A 19782-nucleotide genomic window follows, 5' to 3' on the forward strand; every position below is an offset into this window, starting at 1 on the left:
GTGTGGTTCATCTGGCAATAGTCTCTTCATAGTTATGACAGTAAAGCATTTCCTAATAATCTCATGTATTGCCCAGTACAACCATGCTGGGGGCAGAAACTGTGAGAAGGGCTTGGGCGTGGAGCGCATTAGTGCACCTCCCTGTTCCCCTAGATGAGACGTGGAAGTTCAGTGCTTCATGATGGGAAACCGCGCAGCCCCCTGTGGTAGAGACGCATTCGTGTAGGGTCTGAAGGCAAATGCCAAAAGAAATGGCTAGAAGCGTTGAAAGCTTTCCCTCTGGGGAGCTGGAAGTAAGACAGGGATGGTATCTGGGGAACATTGTTTTCATAATCAGCCATGTAGGGGTATTATACCCCTAAACCATGTGTGTGTATGAGGTTGATGAGAACACACATCACCTTTTGAAAGACCTTTTCTTCCTGTTGTTCATTGTGATGGCTCACAGTTGCAGCCTGTCAGACCACAAGCAATCTGGAGCTGGGCTGCAGAATCTCTCAGGGTCCGGGATGAAGAATTTCCCAGAATCCAGATATCACAGGTCCATTGGGTGACAGGGAGCTGGAGTGAATGAGAGCGCAGTTACGCGTTTCATCTTTGGAAGAAGAGGGCATCAAAGTTCTTCAGCGTCCCTCTTCTCTCCATCCCTCTGGTAATAAACACATTTGGTAACTGACAAAATGCTCCTTCCCTGACATTGACAAATTCCCTGGGGTTCTCAAGGTTGTTGCAAGGGGGTCTGTGTGAACAAAGGCACTAAACACAGCTGTTTCAATTTCTATATTTAAAACTGAATAGCATAAATATAGTTTTCATTACAAATAGAACCGCTTAGAGGGGCTCCAAATGGGACTCTAGCTTGCCAGCAGCTCTGGCAGTCACCAGAGGTTAAGCCCCTGTGCTGGCAACCCCGTGACTCGGCTCTGCACCCCTCAGCCACTGCAGCCCCCACAGCCAGGCTGCAGGGTCCACAGCTCCCTAATGCTGGGCCATGGATGAGTTAAACCACACATTTACAATGAGCCACTAGTGAAAACAAGAAGCATAAGGAACCCTGAGAATAAAATACAAACTAGCAAGGATCAAATCTGCCTCAAAATTATCTGTACCCACTCTCTAAGTCACGTCTATTAATCAAAACCTTCCCATTGCAGATCACTATTTCTCTGATTCTTTAAATGTTAAAAGGAAAAACAATTTACAGTAAAATGTATAACCAAATTAGCTTTTTTATATATTAAGAATAAAAATAACTATTTATAATATATATATGGAGAAGTGCTTACAAATATCAGCCTGGAATGTTGTCTTCTACCTCATTATTTGGCAACAAACTTTTTTAAGAACAAAAAAAAAGGAAGGAGAGAGAGAGAGGGAAAGAGAGAGAGAGAAGAGGAAAGGAAAGGAAAGGAAGAATAGAGGGAGGGAGAGAGGAAGTGGGCAAAGATGGGAGGGAGGGAAAAGGAAGGGAGGGGAGGGAAGGGAAGAGAAGGGCAGAGGAGAGGAGGGGAGGGGAGGGAAGGGAGACAGGGAGAGAGACAGAGAGAGAAGAAAGGAGAGAAAAAGTGAATAAACAAGTTTGGCTTTCTTTAGCCTCAAATGCAAAAATTTCAAACAGAATGTCATTTTATGCCTACTTTTCATTACAGGATATATCATTAAATTTCAATCTGTCTCTTAATATATAATCTGTCTAAATAACTAAACATAAAGTAATAGATCATTCTTGAATTTTTGGACAAATAATGATTTTTTATTCACTACATAATTAACTCAAAATAAATTAAACAGCAAGTACCCTTGTTAAAGGGGGAAAGTAAAAATCTTTTTCATATATTATGAATATTAATAATGACAAAGTTAAAATGAATTTTATAATACAGCTATGAATAATTCATTGATCTACAACTGAGTTTGTACAATCACTTATTTGTTCTATACGATGTGAAAATGAGGAAATGGCCTAAGTTCCTGTGAAAGGGACCCTACGGTCCCAAACTGAAGAGCAGGGAGTGTCACTCCTGAAGCTGCAGTCCTTCCTTGCTGCCACGCTATCTGATGTGCCCAGGTGTTGTGGCTGGCCATGAGATGACAGATAGAAGTTTGTTAGTTTAGTTCGTCTTTGGTTCACTCATGAAATTGAGCAAACTTCAGTTCCACACATGCTCTATGTCTGCGGTGGGTCCAGTTCTGGGGTTTAGAATCTAACGGGCTCTGTCCCCTGCCCTGACGAGCTCGTGGTGGGGTTGGGGTGCCGCTTAGGAGATCTACAGTTGCAGCATGGTATGCTAAATTCTCTGACAGAGTCAAGAGAAAACCATAACACAAGATGTGTTGCAGCCTCCAAAGCTTCCTACAAAACTCTTTCTAGGAAACCCACCACATTTTCAGTGACAGTCATCCGTTTATAATTATTTATCTATAGAACAATTTTTCTCTGTACTGAGGCCTTTCCTTATTCTTTCTTTTTTTAACTGCGATGATTCTGAAAGGTGAAGAGCCTACGACGCAGACATAATTAAGGACTTTCAGAGAGAAATTTTTCATAGAAATGTCACCCATGCATTGTGTGCCCCCTGCCGAACTGCAGTCCTGCGTCCCTTCGTGCTTTGGTGCAAGGCCTTTGGCAGGGACTGTGTGGAGAACTCACTGCATGCATGTCCACCCTCAGTGGGGATGAAGTGCCGCCAGCACTGAGCAATGCACCTGGTTCCAGGGGGCTCTGCTCATCAACACAAATGGAAAGTGAGACCATTGGGTGCTTCCTGCGGTGCTGTGAGACCGCCGCCGGGTGCTTACTATGGTGCCGCGAGACCGTCGGGTGCTTACTGTGGTGCCGCGAGACTGTCGGGTGCTTACTGCGGTGCCCTGCATGTTTTGTGTTGCATGGGACAAGATGGCATGTGCTTTCATGGAAAGTCACTAGAAATAATAAAACAATCCTGCGAAAAGCAGTTGCGACCCCGTTGATGCCCTCACCCAGAGTAAGAAGCGGGGATGCTATGGCCTCTGCAGGCCCACTCAGCCAGGCACCCTTTGTTCAGAGAAATGGGAACGGCCATTCAGTTCCCGCCAGTGTGGGTGACACACAGACCTTTTGAGGAATAACAAGACCACTGTGTCTATAAGACTGAGTGATTTCTTCCTTCTCTCAAACAGCAGACATGAACCAATTGTCCTTGAGTTTATATAAACTGCAGTCACACTTAGGTATGGTTTCAATTCATATTCCACTTGAAGGTAGTAAGATCTATAGTTTTGTTGCCCCCATATGAATGAACACTTTCTTTAATCATCCTCAATCACTTCTAAATATTGAGGGAATCCTGGGCAGAAACATACTAGAGTGGAAACGACACAGATGTCACTGAGAAGGAGCCTCACATCCCTGGGCTCATCTCTGAAGTAAGAGAATCATACCTGAACTGTCCTCCCCACAGGGGATGATGAAAACCCAAGAGAATAATGGATTTAAAATCATTTTGCAGAATGTTAATATGCCACTTTTACTACTGTTATCATTCCCCAGTGTTAGAAAAAAGACTTACTTAAAATGTTTTTACCTAATAAATTAGTGTTTATTCATTTATTTATTCATTCAACATGAATTTGTTGATCATTAGTGTGTGCCAGGCACAATTCTAGACTCTTGTGATTTACAAATAAGTTAGATAGCAAAGTGTCTACCATAATGGAATGTAGCTTTTCCGTGGGGGAAGACAGAACATGAATGCATAAACAGGTATATACACACACATAATCCACAAGGGAAAATTGATGAATTGGATGTCACTAAAATTAAAACTTTTGCTCTACAAAACACTCGGTTAAGACAACGAAAAGACAAGCAACAAGGTAGCAAAAATACTTAGAAATCAAATATTCATCAAAGAACTAGTATCTAGAATATACAATGAAATCTCAAATTCAATGATTTAAAACAATGTAGTAAGAAAATGGGCAAAAGACATGGGCAGATAGTTCACTAAAGATGAAATTTAAATGTACATGAAAAGATATTTAATTCCATCAACTATTAGGCAAATGCCAGTTAAAACCATGATGAGCTGTCACTACATACCTAGAATGACTGACATAAAACACAGAGAAAACACCAAATTTTGACTAAGACAATGAGAAACTGAATCACTGGTACATTGATCGAGGCAAAGTGAAATGGTATAGCCACTCACACCAGTTTGGCGTTTTCTTTTAAAGCTAGCCATGTAATTGTCGTATGACCCAGCTATCCCACTCTCAGGCATTAATCCCAGAGAGATGGAAATGTACATTCACAGTAAAACCTGCACACACATCTTTACAGAAGCTTTATTCATGGTAGCCAAAAACTGGAAATAGCCCAGATGGCCTCCAGAGCATGAAGAGTTAAACTGTGTACAGCCATGCCATGGAATACTACTCAGCCATTAGAAAGAATAAACTATTGATACAACCCAGATGGAAGCTCCAGAGAATTATGCTGAATAAGAAAAGCCAATCTGCAAGCTTTGCACAGTGTATGACTTCATTTATAGAACGTTCTTGAAATAACAAAACGACAGGAAACACTGATGAGTGGTTGCCAGGAGTTCAGGGTAGGAGAGTTGGCTCTGAAAGGGAAGGAATATGGGTGTGGCTCTGAAAGGAAAGAGGCTGGGCTTGGTTATGAAAAAAGATGGTGGGGGTGGCTATTAATTGGAAGGGGGATGGACGTGGCAATGAAAGACAATGGGGTGGTCATGGTTATGAAAGGAAAAGGATGGGCGTGGCTCTGAACAGGAAAAGGGTGAGTGTGGCTATGAAAGGGAAAGGAATGAACTTGGTGATGAACAGGAAGAGGCTGGGCGTGGCTGTGAAAGGGCAGGGAGTGGGCGTGGTGATGAACAGGAAAAGGCTGGGCGTGGCTATGAAAGGGAAGAGGGTGGACTTGGTGATGAAAGGGCAGGATGTGGGCGGGGCTATAAAAGGACACAGAGGAACTCTTGCTCCTTCGGTGATAGTTATCTGCATGTTGACTGTGGTCATAGACACAGAAACCTACACTGGTGCTAAAATCGCACGCACATATATGAACACAAGAGAAGCAGGAAATCTGGACATTGGTGGGACGAATCAATGTCGTTCTGCCTGTATGTGCTATGGTTCTGCAAAATGTTGTCATTGGCGGACACTGAGACGGGTGCATGGGATCTCTGTATTCTTTCTTCCAGCTGCATGTGAATCTACAGTTACCTCAAAACAGTTTAAAACCAAAATCTGTGTGATATAATCCCAGATAATGACAAATGCCGTAAAGAAAAACCCACTCATTCTCATTTGGGAGATTAGAGGAAGGGTGGATGAGGAGAAAGGCCAGCAAAACTTTGGCTGAGAACAGAGTGTGACTGAGAGCCCCAAGGAGCTTCCGCTTGGCTGGTGTTATTTTTGTTTTGCAGCTAAGCTGCCTGCTAAACATGCCGTTTAAGAGTTCATCCTGGGAATTCCATTACCAATGATCACAGGCAGCATCTGTGACAGGGAACTGTGAGCAGCCAGAACCGTAGGTGCATATTCCTTCCTACCGCACCTGAAGAACTGGGAAAAGGAGGTCACTGACTCACTCACTCCTTACCTAATTGTTCTGTGAATCTTTACGTAGTGAGGACCTATTGTTAAAAGCACACTGTAGTTGGATGGATGGATGGATGGATGGATGTGCACACACATTTAGTAAGCAGCAGCATCATATACCCTGCAAGGGCATTTAGCCTATAGTTCATTTGTCAGTGGCTTTTAAATCTACATCTCATAAATTACTCCCAGACGGGAATGCATCTTGGAACAAAGGTAGTCTCACCTCCAGCAATTACTCTAACTCCCCTTCCTCCAGGAGGGGTTCTCATGTTTGTCAGGGTGTGTCCTCACGCCTGGAGAGCCTGAGGGACCCAGGAAAGGAGCCAGGAGCACCCAAACTGGAGTATTTGGACAAGCAGCCCTGATGAGAGGCTGAAGGTGCTTTGCTGTTTCACCTGGGAACGGGAAGGGCACTCCTGACTCCATGATTTGTGAATGTGCGCATGGAGAACGGAGCACGCTCCAAATAAAACCTTTCATTTTGTCCACGAAATTCTGTTTTGTAGATACTTATCACTTTAATGAAAAACCTGTCCCTCTCCTGACAATGGTCAGTCATCTCTGCCGTTGAGGCACTGGGACTGCGGCTGCTCCCACAGGAATGGCCTGATGGTCTCCAGGTCTTCCTCCTTGCTACCTTTTGTGAACACTGAAGAATAGAAAAAACACTTTTCCCAAAACAACGATGGACAACGCGATGAATCTATAGAACATGCTAACAAGCTTAAAGTGATAGAGATGAATTTTTAGGATTACCAGTAGAGTAAGTCATTGTGTAAATTAACGTAATAATATTTTATGAAAGCAAAATATTATGATTGTTTTAAGCATAGTACTGGCAACATATTAGAGTGGCTTTGATTATTAATGTCCAATCCTACTATTTCTCAATCACTTGTTTTGCTTTACGTTGGTTTGTTTATAAGATTTATTTAAATTTGTCTATTTTTTGTCTTTCAAATGGTGAGAATTAACTTGCATTTTTATAAAACCACTATGTCGAATACCATCCCAACCTTTCTTAGTCAATTTAGTAAGTAATAGCTCAGAATGTGTTGGAAATAACTGTGCCTACTATATAAACATTAATCACAGAAGTTTATGCATAAGCCCCATTTTAAACACTATTTGGATGTTGCTTTATAGCTATAACAAATAAAAAATTTTAAATTATTACCCAAGATGTTGCATTTTGTTTTGCTTTTTAATAACATGCTCTTGTAAAATCTTTTATGTGGAAATCACAACTTATTTGCTATCCTTTGAACTGAGGACAAAAATACAAACACACATGACAACCCGCTGATGATATAAGCTATGAAATACATGTGCAGATACATCCCGTATGCTTCTGTAATTTGTTTCTACACATTTTGTAGTCTTAATACTTTGTAGACTCAATCATAAAAATGACCCTTTCCCTTAGTTTTATAAGAATATAGTTTTGTGTATTTTTTATATTACAAAAAGTAATTTCATTAATTTTCTTAAAAGGTTTTTCTATAAGGAATTATTTATTGGAAATTAATTGGGTGTGATACGAGGTTGTTGTCACCACCATCCCTCTCATCTTATCTCCATGCATCTCATCATCTCTTGTGTCTCATCTCCATGCATCTCATTTCCATGTATCTCATCTCCATGTGTTCATAATCTCCATGCATCTCACCATCTCCATGTGTCTCATCATCTTCATGCTTCTCACCTCCATGCACCTCATCTCCATACCTCTCATCATCTCTGTGTGTTCCATCTCCATGTGTCTCATCATCTCTTGTGTCTCATCTTCATGCATCTCATTTCCATGTATCTCATCTCCATGTGCTCATGATGTGTCTTGTCATCTCCATACATCTCATCATATCCATGTGTCTCATCATCTTTATGCTTCTCACCTCCATGCACCTCATCTCCATATCTCTCATCATCTCTGTGTGTTCCATCTCCATGTGTCTTATCATCTCTTGTGTCTCATCTCCATGTGTCTCATCTCCGTGTGTTTCATCTGCATCTGTCTCATCTCCACGTGTCTTATCATCCCCATGGATCTCATCTCTGTGTCTCATTATCTCCATGTGTCTCCACATGTCTCATCATCCCCATGCGTCTCTATGATCTCATCTCTGAGTGTTTCATCTCCATGTGCTTCATCATCCCCATGTGTCTTATGGTCTCTGTGTATTTCATCTCCATGTGTCTCATCTCCTAGTGTTTCATGTCCATGCATCTCATCATCTCCATGTGTCTCATCTCCATTTGTGTCATCATCCCCATGCATCTCATCTCTGTATGTCTCATCATCTCCATGTGTCTGTGCACCCAGCGTGGCCTCATTGCCTACTTGCAGCAGATGCATTAAAGACCTGACAATCACGTCCCTCAGGTAGAGTTTTGCTTTTACTGTGAATATCAGCCTCATTATTCTGCCTTTTTGTTCTTCTCTAGAGTGGCCACATCTGGTGGAAGAAGAAAAAAATGTAGTTATTGAATTCAATCAAGTGTTTGCATCTTTCAAGCTATCAACAAAATTCCATCAAGAAAGGTTCCAGTTGGTCTCACAGACATATGGATATCCGAGGAGCCACCTAAAGGTGAGGAACTCTATGTGGTATTAATATTTTAAGCTTTACATGCAGACAGGTGTTTTGCATATTTACCTTAAAATATGTTACTTTGCAAAGGCATAAATATAGGTTTGTGAATGAAGCAGCATTTTATTTGATAAAGAATACAACACCTCTTGCTTTTAATAAACAATTCAATATAAAGTCAGAATGTGTAATCTCTTGGTAAACATAGACTCAAGTAACCTTCTGTTATCTAGTTATAACATCACCCAAAAGAAGAATTGATAAGCATACTAATAGGCCTGGTTCACCTTTCAGCAGTCATAGAGAAGCTACCTTGTACAAAGCCCCTTTAAAATCAGATCCCTGTGTCCATTATTAGTTCTATTTTGGGATATTTTATATTTGAGGAAATTAAGAAGGTCATTAATTAGGGCCTGTTTTGCGTTGCCTAGGGTTCCTGTAGGTTTCTGTCAGTTACTGTTGACAAACGTCCCTTGCTGCCACTGTGGGCTCTGGGAGTCATGCTTCTTGAAAAACTTCAGGTTATGGCCTTTTGTTTTCAAAATAATTGTAAAATACATATAACATGAAATTTACCATTTTTACAGTTTTCAAATGTGCAATTAGTGATATCAAGTGTATTCACATAGTGGTGCAATGGTCACCACCTGCCGTCTTCAGAACTTTTTTGTTCCCTAACTGAAACCCTGTCCCCGTTAAACACTACCTCCCCAGGCCTCCCCCACACTCTCTGGGTCCCAGCATTCTGCTTTCTGTCTCTGTGAATATGACCACTAGTCTTACCTCATGTGAGTGGCGTTGTACGGTATCTGTTCTTTTGTGACTGTTCTCTTTCACTTAGCATAATGCCCTCAACATCCAGCCATGTCGTAGAATGGGTCAGAACATCCTTCCTTTCTAAGGCTGAATAATAGTCCACTGTACATCTGTCAGTGGACACGTGTGCTGCCTCCACCTTTCAGCTACTGTGAATTATGCTCCTATTAGCTTGAGTGTAGAAATATATATCTGAGTCCCTGATTTCACATTTCCTGAGCATCAACCCAGAAGTGGAATTGCTGGATCATGTGGATCATATTGTATTTTTAATTTGTTCAGGAAATGCCACTCTTTTCAATAGTGGCTGCACCATAAAGTGGTGCATTATCACCACAGTTCACAAGGGTTCCAGTTTCTCCATATCCAGGCCAACACTTAACTCTTTTCTGTGGTTTTCTTTTTTAAAAATAATAGATATCCTGATGGATGTGAAGTGGCATCCTATTGTGGTTTTGATTTGCATTTCCCTCATTATTAGTGATGTTGAGCATCTTTCCATGTGTTTATGGGACATTTGCATGTCTTCTTTGGAGAAATGTCTAAGTCCTTTGCCTTAATCAGTTATTTGTTTTTGAGTTGTAGGAATTCTTATATATTATAGATATTAGCTCCTTATCATATATATGATTTGCAAATATCTTCTGCTGTTTCATGGGTTGCCTTTCACTTTGTTGGTAGTGTACCTTGACACACAAACATTTCGTTGTTTTAAGTTTTGATGTTGCCCAATTTAGACATTTTTTTAACCTATACTTTGGGTATCATATCCAATCAATCATTGCCAAATCCAATGTCAGGAAGCTGATCCTTCCTATTTTCTTCTAAGAGTTTTATAGCTTTAGCCTCTGTGTTTAAGTTGCTAACCCACTTGGAGTTAATTTTTCTTTTTACAGGTTTAAGGTAATGTTATAACTTTATTCTTTTGCATGTGGGTATACTCTGTGTGTTGAAAAGACTGTCCTTGCTCCAATAAATGGTTATGGCACCCTTGTCAAAAATCATTTGACCATATATGCAAGAATTTATTTCTGGGTTCTCTATTCTGTTCTACTGGTCTGTTTCTCTGTCTTTATGCCAGTACCACACTATTTTGATTACAGTAGCTTTGTTGTAAGTTTTCAAATCAGAAAGTATGAAATTTCTAACTATGTTCTTTTTCAATATAGTTTTGGCTATTTGGGGATCTCTTAAGATTTACGAATCTTGCAATATATTTATTTTTGAAAAAAAAATGACCTTAAGATTTTGAGAGGGATTGCACTGAATTTGTAGATCATATGGCTAAGTTTCTTAATGAGACAGAAACAGGGTTTCTTATATTTTCTGGTAATGAATTTCTATATGCAATTTAAGCGTGTACCATGACCTTATTTCTGTTTGGAATGAAAAAGTTCAGATTTTTACCTAGTTTTTCTGACCCTGGTATGATTAGTAATGAGCAATTACATAAGAATATCAAATATAAAGTTTTCTAAAATCTTCCCCAAAGATGAAGATGTTGTGTCTGTTCAGTTTCTTAAAAACTCAGCTTTGTTTTTAAGGCTTAATTCTCTAGCAGTAATTTTGAAGGCTTTGTTCTCTAGTAGTAATTTCTTAGGTAGAAAGTCAACAATGGCATGGGATGTTCCACCTAATCTCAGTGATTGAAGATACGCTGGTGTCCAGCGGTTCATTGCTGGACATGTTTCCTGGGCCGTATTAGGTACTCAGTCACATCTCAATGAATCCACAGAGGTCTGTGCAGGCTGTTAAGGAGGACCCAGAAGAGATCTTAACTAGGAGCAGAGGAATCAAAGAGGACTTTGAAGAGCAGATCACCCCAAAAGTGGATCTTTAAAGATTAGTTTATTAGATGAATAAATCTGGAAATGGCTGACTTGAGAGAAGAAAAATACAAAACTTAGAGATGGGAAGCATCAAGTAATGGATGTGGAATACTATTCAGTTGTCACGTACAGCTGCATGTTAGGACAAAGGGCTTAGCTCCCCATGGCTTAGGTTTCGTGTTTATAAAATGAGCATGGGTACTGTCTGCGTTCTGTGGTCCACGGGAGACAGAATGGGATGTGGTTCTATTTCTTACCCTATCAGATGGAACGTAGAACAGAATGGTCCTCTCTAAGAAGTTGCATACCTCCTCTCAGTCCTTGAAATTGATGACTACTTTCTTTCACTCATCTGCCTGCCATCCTTTCTACCCCCAAAGTTGGATGTTACTGTATTCAACTTTCTGAATTCAATTTTAGTAGCTGTTGTGCAGTTTGTCCAACTGTAGACTCCGGGAATTGTTCTGGTAGTCCTACCCTCAGATTACAACTCAGAATCAGAAACACTCAGATGGAAAGGCCCTTAGCACCACCGCCACGGCAAAGCAGCAGCTGTTGCACACAACCCCAAGTCCCGCTACCTTCTGCCGCTCTCAGCTCTTCCCTCCCCTGCAGTACTCCCCCTATCATGTGTCATCTTTTCTGTCTGCAGCAGCTTAGCTTCCTTTAGCATCTCCACTTAAGAAGGACTTTGGGGCTTGAACTTATGGGAGAAATAAAAATGCCATAGAACAAGATTTAGATTTAGGGCATTTTTCTGTCCTCGTGTGTCCCAATTAGCCACTGTGATTGCTGAGCCGTGAACACCTGTGGCGCCTCCGCAGCTGGTGCTCTAGGAAATCCAATTTCCCCTGAACCAGAGCCCAAAGAGAAAATCACACTCTGCATCCAATTTCCATGCTAAAGACTTTCCTTAAAATAAAATCAATATCTGTTTCCCGAAAAACTACATGAATTGTGTTCTGAATGGTGACTATTTTAAAGAAAAGCATATCGTGTCCAGAAGGAGAAATCTGCTGAAATAGCTCCAACTCTGTAAATCTATATTCTTTGACCCTTTGAAAGAAATATATTTAAAACAGTGAGCAAATGTCATCAGGTAGTCCTGGAACTGCCAGCGATCACTTGTTTTTGGGCAAATCTCTACAAAAAATTTGTTCTTTTTTTTTGTAAAATGGAAGTAAATGGGCAAGTGAGATGGATATCATGAACCTAATGTAAACTACAGAAGATGATAATAGCTGCTAACCATTTATTAAGCATCCACTCTGTACCAAGCTTGGTTCTAAAAGTGCCACTCACCATGTCTCATTTCATCGTCAAAAAACCCCCTATGAAGTTAGTACTATATACATATTTTATATATATACACACACACACGTATATAAGTTTATTTTCACAATACTGATAAAGACATGCCTGGGACTGGGCAACTTATGAAGAAAAAGAGGTTTAATGGACTCACAGTTCCACATGGCTGAGGAGGCCTCACAATCATGGCAGAAGGCGAAAGCCATGTCTTAACTGGTGGCAGGCAAGAGAGAAATGAGGACCAAGTGAAAGGGGAAACCTCTTATAAAACCATCAGATCTCATGAGACTTACTCACTACCATGAGAACAGTATGGGGGAAACTTTCCCCATGATTCAGTTATCTCCCACTGGGTCCCTCCCACAACATGTGGGAGTTATGGGAGCTACAATTCAAGATGAGATTTGGGTGAGGACACAGACCCAAACCTTGTCTATCTGTCTATTTATCTATCTATCTATATTCATAATTTATGTTAGGAAAAAATTAATGTACAGAGAAGTTAAATAATTTGTCTAACATTACACAGTTAATAAATGACACGATGGGATTCAAATTTATGTAGGCATTTTAACTTCCAAGCCAATGTCGTTAACTACTGTGAACTCACTCTACTATCTCTACAAAGCCATATGCAGATATTATACATTATTATTCTTGTGTCTATCTGATAACCGTGTATAATATATATCACTTGTGTGCATAGATAATGTACTATGTGTATATACACACAGAGAACTTGTGGAACTGCTAGGTTGCTGCCAAATCAAATTGTTTTGCTTTAATGACTCAGTGCCGTTAATATAACTTTATAGTCATCATCCTCATACATGTTTCCCCAGAAAGCAACCAAATAATTTTGAGTCTTGCTTTGTCAAGATCCTCCTTAACTCATGGAATAATGCTTTTCAATTGTTTTCAGAGTGATTCATTTGTGTTGCTTCTATCATAATTGTTATGATTTCATTAAAACAATATTTATTGCAATGTGATGTTATAAAATATTATGGATAGTTAAAAATAAATAAAATTGTTTGAGCTTTTATTTTTCTGGACTGTAGTTTAAGAAATAGTAGAAATTTGCATTTCTCATGACTTGTGTTATCAAAGTCACAGGCCACCACCCTGTAGGAGAGTAGGATGCCAAACTACTGATCCCTGTCCTCCTATTCCGGAGTGTGGTGGAAACTGCAAATCATGGCATCTCCTTCCTCCTAACTGAGGACAATTACCTGAAGTCAGGCGACACCCTAATGGAAGCAAAGTTGGAAAATAGAATATGTGGTTCAGGACCATGGACCACTTAGGGGGATTCAGATCTAAGGGGCAGTCAGATATTGTCAAGGGATTTAGACACCAGGGGTCCAGCTAGGAGGACGGGAGGCAGGAGATTGCCAGAGATGAGTTTCTCTTTGCTTTGCTCAGAGTCCTGCTGTAGTTAGTGGAGTCAGCGCATGGACCACCTACCTCTGGTGTGTGGCACAGCCTTATAAGTCCTTCTGGGGGCTGTGTGAGCTGAGAGGTCCCAGCGGTGTCCGGTGCCCCACAGGTCCATGGAAGCTTCACACAAATGGATTTTCCACAAGAGAATTTCTAAGCTTGAATGCCCTTGTTCCCATTTCCCCTTGGAACAGAAGTAGGAAACTTTCTAAGCCTGAAGTTGTCAAGCAAGCACGACATTTTGCTGGAGCTACACAAATTCACATAAATCTCAGGAAGAGGTATCAGTTTCTGACCTCATCAGAATTCTTTTATAAGTTTTATTTTATTTTTTTTCTGGTCAGGGCAGAAGGGATTGGAAGACCGTGGAGTGGGCTAAAGTGGTTCCTCAGATTACTGGTACTAATGGTTTTGAACATCAGACTGCATCAGGCTCTATCCCCGCTTCACAAAATGAGAAGCAGTAACACGGATGGAGGAGGTGCTTGGTGTACAGTGTCTGCATTAAGGCCGGGTCTGTGCCTCCAACAAGCTCACAGTCCAAGGTCTGACACACTCCACAGTTTATTTTGGACAGCCCCATGTCTTGAAGGAGGTACCTCTACAAATTCCCTGGAGACAATTTTTCTTCTAGAAGCCTGGAAAGAAATTTGTGTTCTGCAGCCTTTGCTGGGAAATGGTACTGTGGTGGTTTAAGCTGGATACTTTGTTCACTGTTTTCGTATTTTCTCCTTAGTAGTAGTTTACATTATTTCCTTGAGTTCTAATTTTAAAAAGATTATCTATCATCGTATTCATCAAAATTTACTATTGTTAGTATGTTTGGAGAAGCATATCCTATTTAAATAACTAGCAGCATCTTCCATTTAAGCTTGTTGTATGTAGACTTCGTTGTCTGCTTAGATCAATCATCCTTCTTAAATGTAGTTAGCCAAATTTTTATCATGAAAAATCGGTGTTGAGCTTTTAAATTTTCTTCCAAAAATAGAAATGTGTGAGTTTATTCAATATGCTAAGCCTCATACAATGTATCTCCCAGAGAATATTAATGTTTAGTAATACATAATCTTTCTTTTAACTTGTGAAGGAGAATTCTCATGTACCCACATTCCATAGAAGGTTCTAGAATGGCCACTGGGGGTACACTTTGTTAGGAGGAGCAATTCTCAGATGTATCATTTTCATTACTCTTGTGGACAAATTCTAATTTGACCAGGATAAAAATCATGTTAGCGTTAATATCATAGGTATCTTTCATAAATAAATAAATCCAGCGTAAAATCTATGGGTGGGAATTAATAGAATATGGCCAAGTGAAATGAAGAGCATATTTAGGTCCATGTAAGACATTAAACTTAAACGTAGATACTGCAGAAATGAAATGAATAAATCTTGCTGAGTCAAAAGAACGTTCAAGACAATGTAGAAAGGTGGAAATTTTAGTGCAGGTATTGTTTTAATATTGTACTAATAAATAAGAAATTACTTCATTAAAATATAGCATAAACGGGTAAACGTAGTGGCTTATTAGCATATTAAATTTAACAAATAAAAATATTAACTAAAAATGGGCAAAGGATATGGAAGACAATTCAGAGGAGATAAAAATGAATTTGACATCAGAAAAGCTGCTCAAACTCATGACACCATAACTTCCAAGTGGAGTCACTAAGTCATGGCTTTCTTTCCCTCTCAGTTGACAGTAGTCACGCAGGCTGATAGCAAAGTATTGAAAAGTATGGGTTATAGAAAATAATTAGCAATATCAATGAAGCTCAGAAAGGGTGTATCCTCTGTACTAGTAATTCCACTTCTAGATATTTAGTGTACAAATATTAACACACAGGAGAGCAAAGTAGCATTTATAAATAGACAGCCAGTGCAGAAGCCAAGAGCATGACCTCTGACCACACCCGCAGGAACCAAATGTGGCTTCACCCTGGATGAGCTACTGGTCTCTACCTGCTGTGGTTTCCTTTTCTGTATGCCAGGAATAATCACAGTATTTATACCTAAGAGAGTTGTGGTAAAAATTGATTGAATGAGTGAAAATGGCACTTGTCACTTAGCAAGCATTTTTGTATTAGAAATGTTGGCTATTTTTATTCATTCATTACAAGTCTTGTTTATAAGAACAAGATTCTGGAAACAAATATTCATCCATAGGAGACTGGTGAAATAAATCATGCTATATTCATGTAATGGAGCATGATAAATTTGCTTTTTTAATGAAGGAGATTATATAAACCTAGCCCAAGATATAATATTAAACAAAATGTACAGGGTGAAAAAACCATGCATGTAATGTTATGATTTGTGTATTTTAAAAAGCACGTATGTATACGTAGATGCTTGTCAGTGCATTGGACTTCAGAGGAAAACCACAGGACAGGTTGTCTCAGAGGGAAGGAATTAGGTGCCTGAGGGGAGAAAAATTGCTTTTCATAGTATATCTCTTGAAGCTTTAAGAATGCTGTGCCATGTATATGTGCATTCCTTTTTAAAATAAATTATTCATGTTTATATTCACCACATATTCACGGAGAGACCATGTGCAAGTCAATGTGTTGAATCTGAAAAGGGTCCCAAAGATACAGAAGGTGACAGCGGCCCTGGAGGAGCTAAGGACCCCACAGCAGGTCAGGATGTGCACCCTGGGGATGTAGCTAAGACAGACCCACGGAGGACCACAGGGAGGGAGGGATAGAGCCATATCATTGGTGGCAAACATAGGGACACCAGGCCCTTGGAAAGAAGAAAGTTGGCCTGGAGATCCAAATAGCTTTATTGAATTTGAGAGAATAGTGTGGAAAGAATCTTCCACCAGCTGAGCAAAGGCACTGAGGCAGAAAAATATAGGTCCTGTGTGAGAAAAAGGCAATTTGTCTAATTTCTAATGCATTCACAGTACAACTACATGAGCAGAGGATAGGGAAATTGGGACATTTCATTGCTGGGAACTTATTTAAAATGCTTTGCATGCTCTCTTAAGAAAAAATAAATAAAATATGAGAGGGGTGAGCAAAAGAGGATCCCATCCACAGGCTATGAGGTTATTCATTTTATTTTTCTAATACAGTTTCATGAGCAGGTGGGTGGTTTTGATGATGCTCTATGAATTATTCAAAGCACTTGCAGACAGGAGTTTTGGCCCCTGCATGGCTCTGCAGGGACACCCCTCCCAGAGCCTCTCCCACCAGGCCTGCTGCAGGAGGCTTGCTGTTTCAGCACCTTAAGGAAGGGCAGGCAAAATCAATCGCAGTGCAGCAGTCTGCCTGCAAGAAGCCTGCCCCAGAAACTGTGATATCTGCACAGTGATGGATGAGGCTCATATCCTTGTCATTTCATGGGAGATTTACATGCATAACTCTCATTAGTGCTAATGGGAGTTTCTTGCATAAATCTTACATGCAGGAAGGTGAGAAAAACACAGTTTTCTTTTATTCCTCATAGATTTTCTGTTCAAGCCTTCATTCCTTCAGTGTGGGGGCTGCCCTTGGTCTATTATCAGATACCTTGCACTTAAACTGCCATTGCTCCTCATTTACATGGAAATGGACCATAAACAGGGTTCTGAACTCACATGTTTAAACACCTCCTACTTGTGCCATCATCCTTGCAAGCACAGATATCCAATTAGTGCAACTGATCCAACAAATTTCCATGTGTCAGTTGTACCTGCTGTGAATGTCATTCTGTTCAGTGATAACAGGGCTTGCATCCCAAAATAGAGGTAGGGGTTGAGGCATCGGGAACACGGAGTCCTTGTTGTGAGCTGAATTATTTTTAAAGTGACTACAGACACCAATCGCTTTTAAAGTGCTGGCCTGTATATGAAACCAGGGTTGGGTTTTGGGGGATGAAGGCTAGCCTTGGCCCCCATCGCCCAATCGCCATCTCTCCCCAAGATGGTTAATCATGGGTCCGTTTATACTATCAACGCAAATATTTAGAAAGACCTAGAGTCATTTCAAAGAAGACGTCTAAGATTCTAAGAAGGCTTTGTCTCAGGCTGCATCTAAGAGGAGAGACTAGCATTTTCAAAAGCCCGTTGCAGAGTTTTGTGCTGTGGTTCGAATGCATGTCATTTTCTTGTCCCATTGTACCACGATCAGAACTTCTGGGTGTCTGTTGCTGGGATGCAGGGAGTGTTGGTGCAGGAATTTGATACTCTATGGGCACACCATATCTGCATTTGCAACTTTACGCTTATGTAACTGCTGATAAAAGTTTATCTTGATAACTTCAGATATAGTTAGCTGTGACTGAGAGTGATGAGTGTGGTGTATCGTGACAGAAAGACTTTAATTGTAACTAAAATTGTGCAATGATTTATAAACAAGTATGAACAGTAGGTACTGTCTTGCCATTGTATATATCTATTTGTGTATGGCTAACATGGGAGTGCACAGGGACCTGTATCTGAGTAAGCCAAGATAGGTTAACAGAACATGTATGTACATTAATAGGAAAAGAGAAATAATAACACAACCACTGTAAAACATTCACCCAGAAAACCAATACTTTAATCAGTTAAATTAAAAATGAAAGAAAAGTACCTTTTGAACTCTCTCCTTACTCATTTTTTTTCAAAAAACAAATGTCTGTTTGATTGAATTCATCTCTGTCAGCCAAAATGATAAAAATCGTGTCTTCTCTCTAATCCATCAAATTCTCCATCAGTCAAAATTTTGCCTTATGTTTAATAGAGATTATTTGTGAATTAATATTTATTTTAGTCATGGTATGAACAATTTGAGAAGTTTTTATGTACCATATTCATGCATTCATTCACTCATTCAACAGATATTCCTGGGTTCCTCCAGGGTAGCAGGCCTGCTCCTGATGTGGGCAGCACTGGGGGGAGCAAAATAAAGATGCCACCCCTGAGCTCAGGGCAAGGAAGGGGGTGAAGGGAGCCAGTCACCCATGAGTAAGACATGGACCCATCAGGGGAGGGGGCCACACAGACAGTGGGCACAGCTCTTTCAAGATGTCTTGCAGGAGTGTCCAGGAAAGAATGGAAGGGGAACTGGAGGCAGTTGCGGCCGGGACTGTCCCAGGGGAGAAAGCACCGCGTTTATGAACTTGGAATAATGTAATTAAGTTAACAAACACATTGTAGGGTGTGGCTACAATGTACAATGACTTTGTGTGGTTCTGAGGCCCCTTTTAATTTCTGCCATTGGTGAGAACTGATAACAACATAACAAGAAATTTCATGGCATTCCCATTGTAATTTACTGTTAATCGAAGGTAATATACTAGAACAAGCTTTCTGGAAAATAAATGAATTGTGTGACTACATCTAATACAAGGGACTAGGTGGCCGAGGCAGGGGTCAGGGATTGAGGGCTCAAGAGTCCTCAATTTTGGAGGAATCATCCACAGGGCATAGAAGCCATCAGGAATCTTTGCAGAGTGATTTTGGACATGATAGCTGTGAACCAGGGGCTGAAACCCTCAAAGAACGTGGGTGAGGTCCCCGGGCTTGGGGCCACATCAGGGTGTCGCTTTGAGTCTTAGATGAACTGAGCTTCACAGCTGACAAGTTTTAGGGAAACAAAGGAAGACCGGTCCAGAGTCCAAGAGCACACGTGCCACCCCTGGTGCAGTGCTGCTGGCACCAGGTGAGGGCTGCCGCAGCCAGTGTTGGGAAGACCCTGCCTGCAGGGAAGAGCAGGGGGGAAGGGCAGAGGGGAGAGAACATGGGCCTGGGAGGCTGTCGCCTGCTGTCATGACATCAAGAATGAGGACAGGTGTGGTGAGAGCTGGATGCATGCCGGGCGTTTGAGGCTTAGAGACGAAGGGCAGATGCCTTGCTTTGGGAACAGATAGAGCAGAGCAAAGACCACACAGTGGCTCCAACCTCAGGGTGGGTGACAGGGAGGCCGGGACCATTGGTGCAGGGACAGGGCCTTTGTGTGGTTCTGAGGCCCTTTTTAATTTCTGCCAATGGTGAGACCTGATAACAACATAACAAGAAATTTCATGGCATTCCCATTGTAATTTACTATTAATTGAAGGTAATATATTAGAACAAGTTTTCTAGAAAATAAGTAAATTAGTGTGACTGAATTTAATACACATAGCATTGCGACTTTGAGCATGGAAATAATATAATTGCTTAGGATTAATAAATATGCTCCGTATCACAAGGCTTATTTGAAATTGTTTGCAAT

General features: G+C 40.6%; 1 protein-coding gene across 18 annotated transcripts in view; it reads left to right on the forward strand.

The window, feature by feature from the left end:
* The window catches only part of MYT1L (myelin transcription factor 1 like), a 560909-nt gene that overhangs the window by 272404 nt on the left and 268723 nt on the right, over window positions 1-19782 (forward strand). For all 18 annotated transcript variants that reach the window (XM_034952508.4, XM_034952504.4, XM_055108320.3 and 15 more), the window contains one exon: window positions 8059-8204. The gene's annotated coding sequence lies outside the window, so the exon portion shown is untranslated. The remainder of the gene's footprint in view (window positions 1-8058; window positions 8205-19782) is intronic.

Source organism: Pan paniscus, chromosome 12 (genome assembly GCF_029289425.2).
Source record: "Pan paniscus chromosome 12, NHGRI_mPanPan1-v2.0_pri, whole genome shotgun sequence".
Taxonomy (NCBI): domain Eukaryota; kingdom Metazoa; phylum Chordata; class Mammalia; order Primates; family Hominidae; genus Pan; species Pan paniscus.